The sequence below is a fragment of the Archocentrus centrarchus genome, chromosome 2 (genome assembly GCF_007364275.1).
Source record: "Archocentrus centrarchus isolate MPI-CPG fArcCen1 chromosome 2, fArcCen1, whole genome shotgun sequence".
Classification (NCBI taxonomy): Eukaryota; Metazoa; Chordata; class Actinopteri; order Cichliformes; family Cichlidae; genus Archocentrus; species Archocentrus centrarchus.
This window is the reverse complement of record NC_044347.1, coordinates 3,725,342-3,740,054: the sequence shown is the minus strand read 5'-3', so window position 1 is coordinate 3,740,054 and position 14,713 is coordinate 3,725,342.

Below are 14,713 nucleotides of genomic sequence, written 5' to 3'. Positions count from 1 at the left end.
AGACTATTTTTATAATTGGATGTATTGTGGATCTGCAGCGTATTGCTGCAGCAATGTGGAATTTACCAGATTAGCTGACTTGTCTAAGCCTGATGAAGGGAAGATGGGGAAAAGAGTGTTCCGAGGATATGAATTGCAATTCTTTTCCATGAGCTATGAACTCACTAAGGGCAAATGGAAGAACCAGTCAGTGCCGGAGTGTCCAAAACGGATGCCCTGGATCCTTAACACAGTGTACTTACAGGTCAATCAGGAGCTGATTAAGTTAAAGTGGGGAGTCAATCACTGCCAACCTTGGTTAGGGCCATATGTGGAAATATGGCTCGGGAGCATGCTGATATGGACTAATAGCCCTAGCACCTCTAAGAATTTAGAGCAGAGGGTTAATGATCCAGAAAGGATCATTATGGAAAACCAGCATTTACCTCTGAAGGTGCAGGAGAAAGACTATCCCAATGATCGGCAGTCTATAAGCAGCCTCCCAAAGGTAAGTAGGGACATAATCATCAGCCCTGCAACAAGGCCTGAGATCTGGGGCAAGGTGGTGGAACTTGTGGACCGCTGTGGGGAACCCCTATGTGCTGAGCTCGCGATAGGACGGCCAGAGAATCAACGGCAGCCTACGGGAAAAGTCATCATCACCCGTTATCGTTGGATGTGGAAGGGCTTCGACCCATACATTAAAGAAAATTACAAGGTGTACAATTGCGCTGGAGACCACCCTTGGCCGTTGATGAGACCGCTCATGATAGCTCGGCTGTGGAGGGACCCATCAGGACATCTGCACTCACCACGACCCCGGGTAACAGTCACCTGGAGACAAGGGGAGGAGCTACTGGCTGTGATTAACACTGAGCCCTGAAAGGCCTAAATCCATTCACCACCTGAGGCCTTGAGAGGTGAGCAGCATGGCTGAAAGAACTCTATTCTGTCCTGCAAAAGGAATTATTTTTAAAACAGTAGTCGGCTTTCTGGGACTTTCTGCTATTTTGATATTTTTGTATTGTCATGGAAGTGGACTCTGGGAAAATGATCATGTGAGGATCAGCTACACTTCCACCGAGAGATATAATCAGACCTGTTGGAAGGTCAAAAAGGAAATAGTCACAATAAGGAATTTCTCCTTATTTTGTGATGAAAACGGAGAGGAGAACTGCACGGAAGCAGTGTTGGCATTTAACGTTTCAACGTTACTGAAATTCTTTGACTCCCAGAGAGGAGAAGGAGGGGGAGTAATTGAAGCAATTGACTTTCAAGGTGAGACACTGCTTTTGCATGGCATCATCCCTCAACAAAATGAGACTCGTATGGTGCAAGCTAATTGGATCCGAGTGGATGGACAAAGCCCGTATTGGTACTACACGCAGGCATGTGTCAAAGGAAGAAAGGAAACCTACTGGGCTGAAGAGGTGACTCTGCCAGCTCACGAACTTCCGCAGCAATGTCATGCAACTATCCTTAAACCGGAGGGGTTTTGGGGAAACCTGAATCTAACATGTGACATACAGACCCAACTCGAAGGGCATGAGAATAACGGCACCGGAGAGTTTCCCACAACCCGCGGGAATAGCTCTACAACAGCCAGCAACTCCACACCAAAGCCAGGAACGAGGAAAAGGCTACAACCGGTCCAGAAGAGGCCTCCCCAGGTCTCAGAAGCTGATCAGCAGAGAATGAGGAGGTGTATGGAGGAGAAAGTCTTCAAGCTTGATCCCTGTCACTGGAGTTTGGGGCCTATAGTGTGCAAAAAACAGCACTATCTGGTTCTGAGCCAGGTCGAGGAAAAGACTTGGGGAATCTGGAGTAATGACTGGTTCGGGAGGAGGACAAGAAGGAAAGGAGATCCACCCGATTCAGGGGGGGTCTGGATTGACGACTGGCTGAATCGGAGTCTACCATGGGTATGGAGGAAGGGAGTCACCCATTTGAGGGCAACTACCGACACCGTGACGCAACCCAACCAACTGGGAGGCCCAGAGAGATCAGAAAAGTATGTCCAAAAGATCCCTACCCCTGATGAGTTATGGTCTGCACCATCAGGAGACTTTGACAAAATCGACAGGTGTGTTCTGAAGAGAATGGCTGAAGATCTTGATGGGAAGGACTACTCAAAAGGTGAAGGAACAGTGTCGCAGTACTGGGCGTCGCCGAGATGTGACATTACCCAGGTAGGAGCATGGGACGAGGGATATTGGAAGTACAATTGTTCCAGGATGAAGAGCCATGACACCATGAAGGGGGTGCTGGAGCAGTGGCCGCTGTTTTGGGACGCCCCTGATAAGACTCGGACGTGGTGGGGGCTGCAGAAAGAGGAAACCGAAGCCTGGGTTTTACCATGCCTGTCACAAACGAAGAATTATTGGATTAAGTATCAATACGTGGCTACAGTCTATTCCACAGGGGAAGGACTCTATGAATGGTATAGATGGACTGGCATCAGACCAAGTGTGACCTTAACCCCGAGACCGTGGAAAATGAGATGTAATCGGGCCAACGACACCTGCACCATAGAGCTGGCACGTAGACCCTGCAGTGAGTTAGAAGGCTGGAGTAACGACTGTACTGAATGGTATGACGGAGCTTACGAGGCCTATCAGCAGGGCGCCACCTGGGTAAGAAACGATGTCCATATATTGGGAAATCTGACTAGAAGAAAGCAGAAACAACCAGAGTGGCAACGGGCGCCAGGACCAGGAAGGTACGGTTGTGTAAAAGCCCTACTAGGCCCGATGGTAAAACAGCGCCATCTGACTGGGAAAATGGTACCTGCAGTAAGTAAAGCAGAACTCACCAGGCTGGAGGAATATGCATTCCGTAAAAGCCTATGCGATGGGAAAGAAGTAGAGGGGTTCGAATGGATCGGACCTAACAAAATGTACAACAATGGAACTTGTGAAATGCCACAGGAACATTGGTTGCAGTGCAATGGGCGCGACTGTACAGTGGCAGAACTGTACGGAAGAACCGTGCTCGAGGGTATTGAGGAAGTACCCAAGGAAATAATAGAGAAGATAGAAGATGGAGCAAAAGCTCTGGGATCAGAGCTTTGGGCGATTATAAGATCACTTCTGCCTTATGCCTTGATTGGAATAGGAGTCGTTCTGTTGGTGCCACTCCTGGGAGGTCTGATCAAGACGGGAGTCAGGGGACTCTGCAGAAGGGGGCGGAAGAAAAGGGCTACGCCCAGAAACCGGGAGGAGTTGGAGCTCCTCCTACGCGAGGAAAGATCACCTCGCGAGTAAAGGGTTCTATTTGCCAACATGAACCCACAATGGGACCTGCCTGCGTGACAAGGGAGACCACAATCAGCATTGAAGCCTTCGACATGACCACAGAAACAGGAAACTGGACTGGATCAACCACAGCACCACCCTGGCAGATTAAAGACTTCAAGGGAAAGGTCACGGAGTTCGTCACCTTAGAAGTAATATGGTTTGTCTTCTGCTGTACAGGGCTCTGGGCTGGAAGTCAGGCATTCAGGGTCCTTTGCCTGGTTGAAGGGATGGTACGAGTACTAATAGTAAACGTGTGGAGAGGTGAGCCTGTTTACACCACATCCTGGTTCGTCGCCTTCCTTCTTGGGAGGCTCAAGATCGACACCACCAAAAGAGGAATTATGAGAATGATCATACTAGTCATCTGGCTGGTACTGGACTTGGCCTCAATGTGGTACCCAGTAGCATATTGGGCTAGGCTGGTACTAGAGGGACTGGTGGTTGTGGGCTTACTGAGCTACATGTACTCCCAAGTCAGCAAGTTGAAAGGCAGGCATGCTTCAAGGTGGGCACTCAAGTTACTTCGACTGTGCCTGTGGGGATTCGGCTGGGGAATTCTGAGTATCATGAGTATACTGGAAGTCACCACCAACCTACCCCTGATCATTTGGTTCGTCCTGTATGGGCATCTGTTCCCTCAACCAGTTCGGAAAGAGCCGGATAGCGGTTCGCCCAGAGAAGGAAGAGCCAGGACAGCCGACACCCGACGTTGGACGAGGGGCGTGGAGCACATGTACGAAGAAGTCCCACTCTGAAAAAGATACTGGAAGGCGTTAACCTCGTCACAAAGGCAACCCAATGCTTTTGCTAGCTACAGCTCTGTTAAAAATAATCACCCAATCAAGATTTATGTTACCATGTTTAGATAGGAAAGTAAGCAGGAGACGAAGGAACCCGCCCGAAGGGGGCGGGGTTAAAAGATATAACCAGCAGAGCGCAAAGAGGAAGTGGTCAGTTCGTGATCGGGGAGAGCCGAGGCAACACCACAGCGGAGAGATGAACACCACCAGCGACGCAAGTACCATGTCCACAGCAACTACTGCCACTACCATGTTCATAGGAGTAAGTACAGTTCCAACGTATCTCCAGAATTGCACTGAGTCCCAAGAGCCAGAAATCAAGTTTAAAAGTATTGATTTCTGGGTTTTTGAGTGTATATGGTTGGCATTCTGCTGCAGTGGAGATTGGTCTACCAAGCAACCCTTGAGGATTATAGCCTTATTTATCGGCTTCTTCAAGGCGTTGATGGAAACAATCATGATGCAAAGAATGAAGATCACCCTGTCCTGGTTCGTTATCTACTTACTGGGACGCACCGACATTGAAACCAACAGAAGAGGGGTGATTAGAACGGTGGCATTGCTGATTTGGTTGCTGCTCGACGTCGCAGTGGACGTCATCGGAGACAGTTGGAACATCGGCTACCTGTTTGAAGGAGTATCGTTGGCTGTCTTCCTGGCGTATCTACTGACCTGGACGTTGGTCAGATATGGGAGGCCAGGATGGTGTCAGCTTGACCGGGTCATCACTGGAACCATATGGGCCCTGGGCTGGATAGTCCTGACGTCCGCCTGCTGTGCGGGGGCTGAGGGATCGGTCTCCATGGCTGGATGGTTCATGCTGTATCCCATCTTCTATCCCCGAGTCCAAGCCCGAATGGCGGGAAGAACCCCACCTCCAGAAAGAAGGAGCGGCTGGCTTGATCTGATCAGCAGTAGGGTTCAAGGAGGAGGAACCCTAGCCTGATCCAAAAAAGAAGCTTGACCAACGCTCCGCTTGCACGAAAATAAGAAGAAGAAATAGAAAATAATTAATCATTATTAATTGATTTTGTCGTTTGATTATAGGAGGACGCAGGATGCAGCGGGTGCGGAGCCACGCTGAGAGAGGCTGGTTGTTTGTGGAACCTAGGAGTAAGAATGCAATGTTCCAGGTGCTACATGGAGGATCCTCACCCGCATGCAGTCCATGGCGTCCTCCAAGGAACTATGACCACACAAGTGCCAGTAGAAACGGCCATGGAGCTTGAAGAGCAAGCTAGAATCATTTGGAGTTCGTTCTGGAACAGAGGAACAACATGGATACCACGCGTCGTCGTGGGGGGATTCTATACACCCACCTACACCCGCATTTGGGAGTTCCACGACAGATCTCGCCTTCGCACAACCCATTCTTTGGATGGGCGAATCCTGATAGCAGGTGCTCGACAGCTACCTACACCATACCAAGCAGGACCCCGTACACCCCTATCAGCAGCACCGCAGTCCTCGGCAGAATCCCTAATGGAACATCGGGACGTGGAGACGCAGACGGACTTCGATGACGCCGGCGTGGAGAACAAAGACGGGGGTAACGAGGCACACTTGGAAGAGATGGCTGAGGCTGTAGAACAGCAGCTACAAGAACCCTCTCCTGCATCGGAGCCCTTGGGCGTTCCAGTGGAGGAAGCACCCACATTGGTAGCAATGTTGGAGCAGCTCGACGCGACGGAATGGCCGAGAGAACCTGGGCTAGCACAGCATTCGGAGAATCAGCTCGAAGGCGTTGAAACACCAAGTGAGCACTATGTTCCAGCCCTTTTGGAAACAATCTCTGATGATTCTTGGGACGGTGACCTGTGAAGTCATCGAAAGGTAACCTGCAATCTCAAGAAGGGGGTGTCAAGAGAAGTGGATTGAGGTTGAGATTTTGGTTATTCGATGGCCTGAGCCTGATACTATGTGGGCATTTATGATTCCAATTTATTAGATTGTTAAAAGTTGATTTATGAAGGGTAACAAATAATCTGTATGATTCTTACTTAAGGTTGATAAGTATGTGTGTAACACAGAAATGATTCAGAGTGTAATACAAAGTTGTGAAATCTTGGAAAATCACTGAGCAAGGGAAATGAGGAACTGAAACCTGTTGCCTAGGAATAAGAGGGAACAAGAGGAGAAAAACAAGTTAAAAATCATTTTAACTGGAAAGTACCGAACAAGCCATGTATTACGAGAAATGAGGTGTTGAATAAAGCCTAATACCATAATTGGTAATAAGAGCAGTGGGGTGATGATTTGTCATGATGTTGTTGTTAAAACTAGGATGTGTCTTAGACAACATATATAAGGAATTGCACGAAAACATCGTACGAGATTCTGCGGAGCCCTTCTCAGCACCTAGACAGGTCTGCTCTTTGGACTAAGCCAACCCAGATGTGGACATTTAATTGATTTCAAACTGTCTTTGTGAGAATTCTCCCTGCATTGTCAGATGAAGATTGGAAGTGCCTGAGCTGTTGGATTTCTAAAAATGAAGCCTGACGAACAGTAAGGATTATAAAAGAAGGACAGTCAATCAGAAGTGGATAACTTCACTCTTTTGGACTTCTCCTTTTTCCCCAACTTCACTGCAGCAGCAACAGATTGGACTTTGGGTGTGGTCGCTTCTGGCCAGGCACCAACTTGAAGTCTTTTCTTCCAAAAAGGATTTTAAATGATTTGGACAATTTTAAACCCCTTCTCCATCAACCCAGCTCATAAGTATTTACTCTGTTTAAGAAGTGATTGATTTATTATGATTTTGAGATCTGATATTTAGGAGAGATTACTGCATGTAGAGCATTGATTAAGGATTGATTCAGAGCTAAATGCAAACTGCTTGAGCTAAAAACCTGCAAATAAAATTTGACTCTAAAAAGTCAGTGAAATTTGTTGAGAATTTATTTCCCTTTTAAACGGTACACTTAATGTCCAAGAAGAGTAAAAGTAAGGCAAGGCAAGCTATATCATCAGGTTGTATTTGGACACACTAGTCTTTGGTAATCCACTTCAACTTTACTTATGTCCCTTGGGCTCACTCCGAGCCGATAAAAGATTCTGGTCGGTTACAAGTGCACTGATCAAGGGGCTGGCTGCTATAACTATCTGTACTCTGTTTTGGGTCGTCTGTGTGAGCCTTCCTGAACGATAGCATCAGAACAGAGAGGTAGAGGGGCAGATGATAGGATTATTAGCAGTTAGAGCCAGACGAGCAGCCCCGCCACAGCTTAAGTAGTGTCACAACTATCAGAAGAGGGTAAGACCCCGCTGCAGGTGTGGCCATGACCCTATGAAACGGAGTAGCTGTCACAGAGGTAAAATACCTGTGGGATCAAACAATCTCTAGCGATAAAAGAAACCATCTATTGACTTTGGCGATTTTATGGCGAATCTGGCTACTTGTCTTTTAAGTGACAAAAGCATTATTTTTAAACACAACTGTAGCCCTGCGCCACTGTCAGAAGCCATTCTAATGGAGAAATAGGGCAGCAGATTAGGTCTGATCTGTAAAAAGCTGCTAGCACTGCCTTGGTTAGCAATACCTATTCCGACATCCCGCTATGTCGACATGTCGCTATTCCGACACTTCTTCACTGATGGTTAAGGTTAGGAATAGTTTTGGGTTAGGCACATATCGCTATGCCGACAATAGACATCAATTGTCGGCATAGCAGCATGTCGCAATAGCGACATGAATCCCACTGCCTTCTTGTAGGATAGTCGTAGCCGTGCACCCGTTATAACGCTGTGACATTATACATAATGTCATGACTTTATCTGGCGACTTCTAGCGACTTTTGAGAGAGTCAATAACAACTTTCTGTGATTTTCTTAACAATACTGAGTCCACTGGAAAATCGACATTGGAAATCCAAATTTGTTCACTGAAAAAATACAGTTGCTCTTTCAATGACATAAGTCTTTAAGTACAATATAATTTATTCCAATACAGTTATAATATTATGTAAATGTCTATGAGCTTTTAAACAAATTGTTGGTGGCTAAATCTGATATGTGAGATATTAATAAAATAATATTGATAGAAGTTTCGATAAATGGATTTAAGAATATTAGATTCAATTTTCACTTAACTGTGGGACATATGGAAGCGTAATCTACAAAGTGAAGTGGTACAAAACCTGGTGTTCCGAAGGCGAATGTCTACTTGTCTATTACTCTCCCCGAAGACAACTAATAGGTATCATGACAAGTGAATCACCATCGAAATCACTTCCCACAGAAAATAGATACAAGTTCTACTAGCTCTCTACTTGGGCCAGCGTTAGGCCCAGGATACGTTGTGGTCACGAAGCAGGTGTTGTCAACTGAGAAACTTTGCCGTTAGATTTAGTGACTTGTGGGGGTTACACCTCTCCATTACGAAACCCCGCTACTCCGAAACCCGAAACCCGAAACCGGGGGTGCATATCCCTACCCCCTTACCCTAACCCTAACCCCGTTCGGAGTGGCGGGGTTTTGGAAAGGAAAAACGTCCGCACTTGTGGGCGTCCCTAGCGACAAAAAAACATTTAGCAACTTTCGCAACCTTTTGGTGAATCTGGCTGCTCGTCTTTAAAGTGACAAAAATCATTGTTCTCAACATAACTGTAGCTTTGCGCCGCTGTCAGAAGCATTTCTAACGGTGAATCAGTGCTGCAGATTAGCTCTGATCTGTAAAAATCCGCTAGCACTGTCTTCTTCTACTACAGACATAACCGTCCCCACACGTTTTCTAGAGATTGGCATTGCGTGCATGGTGCTGTGACATCATACGTAATGTCATGATGTCATCTGGTGACTTTAAGCGACTTTTCAGAGAGCCAATTGCGACTTTCTGTGATTTTTAGCAGGACTGAGTCCACTGGAAAATCCATATTGGTTTTTCTCTTACAATGGCTGCCGTTCCTCATGGCCCAGGGATCCTCTGGTTGTCGTCCCCCATGCCCCAGGGGCCCTCTGGTTGCCATACATCATGGCTCAGGGGCCCTCTGGTTGCCATATTCTGTGGCCCAGGGGCCCTCTGGTTTTCGTACTGCATGGCCCAGGGACCATCTGGTTGCCATATCCTGTAGCCAGGGGCCCTTTGATTGCTGTCCCCCTAGGCGCTCTAGTCGCCGTACCGCATAGCCCAGGGGCCCTTTGATTGCCGTTTCCTGTGGCCCAGGGGCCCTATGGTTGCCATATCCCGTGGCTCAGGGGCCCTTTGATAGCCGTCCCCCGTGGCCCAGGGGCCCTCTGATTGCCATCCCCCGTGGCCCAGGGGCCCTCTGATTGCCGTCCTCCGTGGCCTAGGGGCCCTCTGGTTGCTGTACGACATGGCCCAGGGGCCCTCTGGTTCCTATGTCCTGTGGCCGAGGGCCCTCTGACTGCTGTCACTCCCCCCAGCCCATTTCAGTTAACCCTTATAGACTAAAGAAGTACAACTAAAGAAGATCCTAGAATAGAGGGCTCTATCGCAATCAGCATCGACATCGGTATCTGGATTGTTGTTGGGCCCCCCCTGGGCCCGAAACAAAAACAAAACCCAGGCAGGGAGCCAACAGGAAGAAGGCCCAGGAACGAAACCAAAACACAGGGGACAAAACAAAAAACAACAAGGCAGGCCAAAAACAGTACAAAGTGCAGGGGAGTCCATGGGAAAACCAAAACAAAACACAGGAACCCAAAAACAGGTCAGAAGAGTTCAGGGGAAGGCCCAAAACAGAAAACATAGTTCAGGAGGCCGCACAGGCCAAGGGGCCACAAAGCAGAGGCTGGATGAGGGAGGCCGACCGCGCCTCCAGCGGCGGCGGTGACGAGGAGACAGGATAGGGGGCCGCCCGCGCTCCCAGTGGCGGCGGCGACGACGAGGAGAAGACACTGGAAGCCGACCGCGCTCCCAGCGGCGGCGGCGACGACGAAGAGAAGACACTGGAGGCCGACCGCGCTCCCAGCGGCGGCGGCGACGACGAGGAGAAGACACTGGAGGCCGCCCACGCTCCCAGCGGCAGTGGCGACGACGAGGAGAAGACACTGGAGGCTGCCCGCGCTCCCAGCGGCGGCGGCGACGACGAGGAGAAGACACTGGAGGCCGACCGCGCTCCCAGCGGCGGCGGCGACGACTCACCAGAGCCGCAACATGCCCGGACTCCCCTGAGCCCAGGGCGGTCAAGGACGCAGGAAACTCGGAAGGTCCAAACCGAGCGGGACCCCCTGGCGGGTCGGACTGAGCGGGACCCCCTGGCGGCTCGGACTGAGCGGGACACTCTGAGGACTCGGGCGGCTCGGACTGAGCGGGACACTCTGAGGACTCGGGCGGCTCGGGCTGAGCGGGACACTCTGAGGACTCGGGCGGCTCGGGCTGAGCGGGACCCCCTGGCGGCTCGGACTGAGCGGGACACTCTGAGGACTCGGGTGGCTCGGACGGAGCGGGACCCCCTGGCGGCTCGGACTGAGCGGGACCCCCTGGCGGCTCGGACTGAGCGGGACCCCCTGGCGGCTCGGACGGAGCGGAACACTCTGAGGACCCTGGCGGCTCGGACTGAGCGGGACCCCCTGGCTCGGAGCGCTCGGACTGAGCAGAGACCCCCGGCGGCTCGAACACTGGATCTACAGGCTGGGGCTGCTTTGCCGGGCATAGTTCGGGTGAGTCTGACGGTGAGGAGGATGGCGACCGGGGAGCTGACTGGGAACCTGACTGGGAAGGAACTGACACTGGAGGAACTGACACTGGAGGAACTGACACTGGAGGAACTGACGGAGTGCTAGGGTGAACAGACATTAGGGAAACCGACTGAAGGCTAGAGGGGCCTGAGTACGTGAAAACTGGCCGCGTGGAAGCAGGCCGGGAGACAGAAAGAGCAGACTGCGAGCTAGAGAGAGCAGACTGCGAGCTAGAGAGAGCAGGAGCTGAGGGAACTGGGACCAAAACCGAAGGAACTAAGACAGGGGCTGAGGGAACTGACTGAGAGGGCACTGAAACAGCTGACACTGGGGACCGAGGGAGAGCGACTGGAGCTGACACTGGGGACCGAGGGAGAGCGACTGGAGCTGACACTGGGGACCGAGGGAGAGCGACTGGAGCTGACACTGGGGACCGAGGGAGAGCGACTGGAGCTGACTGAAGGCGAGGGAGAGCTAACACTGGAGCTGACTCTGCGGGAGCAGACTGCGTGGAAACTGAGTGTGTGGAAACAGACCGAGAGCTAGGGAGATCTGGCTGCGTGGAAACAGACCGAGAGCTAGGGAGAGCTAAGGCCGAGGGAGCTGAGGTGGGAGCTGCCGGCTGCGTAGAAGCGGCTGGCTGCGTGGAAGCAGAACGAGAGCTAGGGAGAGCTGCTGGCTGCGTGGAAGCAGAACGAGAGCTAGGGAGAGCTGCTGGCTGCGTGGAAGCAGAACGAGAGCTAGGGAGAGCTGCAGAGGCTGACTGAGACCCTACTGCTGCAGCTAACACTGAAAACTGATGCGGAGGCTTGGACCTAGCTGCCCCCACCCGCGGAACAGGAACGGGTGCAGAGGTGAGCCCGTCAGTGGCTGCCCCCACCCGCGGAACAGGAACGGGTGCAGAGGTCAGCCCGTCCGTGGCTGCCCCCACCCGCGGAACAGGAACGGGTGCAGAGGTCAGCCCGTCCGTGGCTGCCCCCACCCGCGGAACAGGTACGGGTGCAGGGGAAGCTGAAGGGACCGAAGCTGAGGAGGAAGCTAAGAGGACTGAAGGGATCAGAACTGAAGTAGAGGGGAACGAAGGAACAGAGAGAGCAGAAGCTACTGTAAGGGCGTTAGAGCTAACTGCGAGCTAGGGGAGACTGACTGCGAGGAGACTGACTGCGTGGAGACTGACTGCGTGGAGACTGACTGCGTGGAGACTGACTGAGAGCTAGGGAGAGGAGCTGACTGCGTGGAAGCAGCCTGAGGCACAGCTGACTGGGGAGACTGAGACTGAGCCACAGCTGACACCGGGCACTGAGAATGCGCTGACACCGGGCACTGAGAATGCGCTGACACCGGGGACTGAGAATGAGCTGACACTGGGGACTGCTGTAGGTGAAGGGTGGAGGTTAAGAAATCCTGCACTAACCCATGCAGAGAGCCAAATAACCAAGGGTAATCGTCGACTAGCCCTTGCAGCTGGGCCGTGAGCTGTTGCTGTTCCTGCTCACATGGGTCAGCCAGAAGGTCCATAACCAGTGAATCCACCCAACGGATAATGGTCTGCTTTGCCACCTCAGGGAGGGGAAAGGCAGGGGGGTGACGGGAATAATTGTCCGCAGGCATAGTAGCGTTGAAGCCAGTGTTACTCACGGAAACGGAGGATTGGGCGTGAAGTGGTGAAGTGGTGAAGCGGTCCGCGGCGTTATACCGCTCGGGTCTCGGGGTGCCTTCCGCCGTTGCTGCCGGGAACTCCCTCTCCTCCGCGGCTGCCGAGGAAGGGAGGGATCAGCGAAAGGGGAGGCAGGTGAGTGACGATGACGGGGACTGTTCAAAGACGCCGGGTCCCCCAGCACTAGACGAGTGCCGTCGAAAAAATTGGAGCCGGAGGGGGTTTTGTAATGGTCGCGTCGTTCTGTCATGGCCGGGGAGGAAACGGACGAGGAAGGACTCACATGAAGGACTCCAGAAGCAAACATAACTTAAAAGGGGATTTATTTCAATGGGGAAACACAAATACAAAAACCTTGGAAGGGAGGCACAGGGAGACGAAGGGCAGGCACAGGGAACACAGGAACATGCGGGCACAAAACATCAATGACGCGACAACAGGCATGGAAAACACAGGACTTAAATACACAAGGGGCTAATGAGGGAAGAGGAAACAGGTGGGAACACAGGTGAGGCAAATGAAACTAATCACACGGGGGGGAAGCAAAACTAGACACGAAGCACAGGGAAATCATACTGACAGAATAAAACAGGAAGTGATAAACCAAGGAACACGCAGACGAGTCACAACACTGGGAACATGACAACATACTGGGGAGGACACACTCAGGAAATAAACTAAAAACAAAATGCTGGGCAAACGGCCCAGGACATGACAAGACTTAACAAACACAATGCAGGACTAATTGTATATATACACAATCATACATCATGTGATGGATGCTGCCTACCAATCAGAAAAGAGGAAGGCAAAAGACAAACGTGTATACAATCAACCATCAACGGGAAAGAAAATATATAAATATGCAGATATATTACAAATATACTGTAACGTTCCGTTATGTCACCCAAGCACCAGGCAGAGGTTTCGTTACTAACACCATTTAATCAGGCCGGACACACACAGAACAGCTCTCGCCGGATACAGCCAACTCTAACTCACACAAGAAAAAAAGAGACCTCCCTCCCAAGAGCGACCCCCCACATCTCCTTCCGGTTCAACCCCAAAACAACCTAACTTAAAGAGAACAATAACTGTGACACACATTTAGCAATAACGTCCATCATGGATCATTACACTGCTCCCCCAACAAAAAGTTCCTCGTCCTCGAGGGAAAAACACAGTCTCTGAGGCGGGGAGGCAGTTGACGTCGCCTCCTTGGCTTCCGAGGGGCGGCATGAACTACAGGAAACTGAGGGGGAGAACAAGGGGATGGGGAGGGAGCCATGTCCAGCTGGGAGTCCAGCTGAGCTGGAGTGTGGGGGATTTGCACGCATCCCTCAGAGAAAGGGGAAGGAGAACGACCCTTATAAGGGGCCATCCTGTCTCTGTGCAGGACCACTTTCCTGCCTCTAGGTGGTAACTGTACTCTATAAACCACTTCCCCAACTCGTTCCAGGACACTGCAGGGTCCAACCCAGTTGCTGTCCAGTTTAGGACACCGTCCTTTTTTTCTCTTCGGGCTGTAGACCCACACCAGCTCTCCAGCACGGAAGTGCCTCCCTTTAGTAGTCAGGTCGTAGTTTCTCTTTTGCCGCAGTCCCGCCTTTGCCAGCTGGTCCCGAGCATAGGAATGCGCCGACTCCAGTCGGTCCTGCAGCTTCCTGGCATAGCTTTGACCCGGTGGCGCATCCGGAGCATCAGGAGGTTTCCCAAAAGCCAGTTCAGCAGGGGTCCTTAGTTCTCTCCCTAACATGAGCAGGGCGGGTGTGCACTGGGTGGAGTCCTGGACGGCCGACCTGTAGGCCATTAGGATGAGTGGGAGGTGAGTGTCCCAGTCACGCTGGTGTTCTGACGTGATGATGGCTAACTGCTGGGCCAGTGTCCTATTAAACCTTTCCACCAGGCCATCACTCTGGGGGTGGAGTGGCGTGGTGCGGGTCTTCTGAATTCCAAGGCGTTCGCACATGGCAGCAAACACCCTGGACTCAAAGTTACGGCCTTGGTCACTGTGAAGAACCCCTGCAGTTCCAAATCTGCTGAGCATTCCCTCCACTAATGTGTCAGCCACTGTCTCCGCCTCCTGGTCCGGGATGGCGTATGCTTCCGGCCATTTGGTAAAATAGTCCATAGCAGCAACCACATAGCGGTTTCCCCTATCAGTCCGGGGAAATGGCCCCATGATGTCCACAGCCACTCGCTCCATCCGTGCACCTGCCGGTTGCTGTTGAAGTTGAGCACGGGACTGGTCCAGCGGACCTTTGTGGGCGGCACAGGAGTCACAGCTTCGGCAGAAGCCCTCCACATCTCTACGCTGCTGGCCCCAATAGTAACCCTGG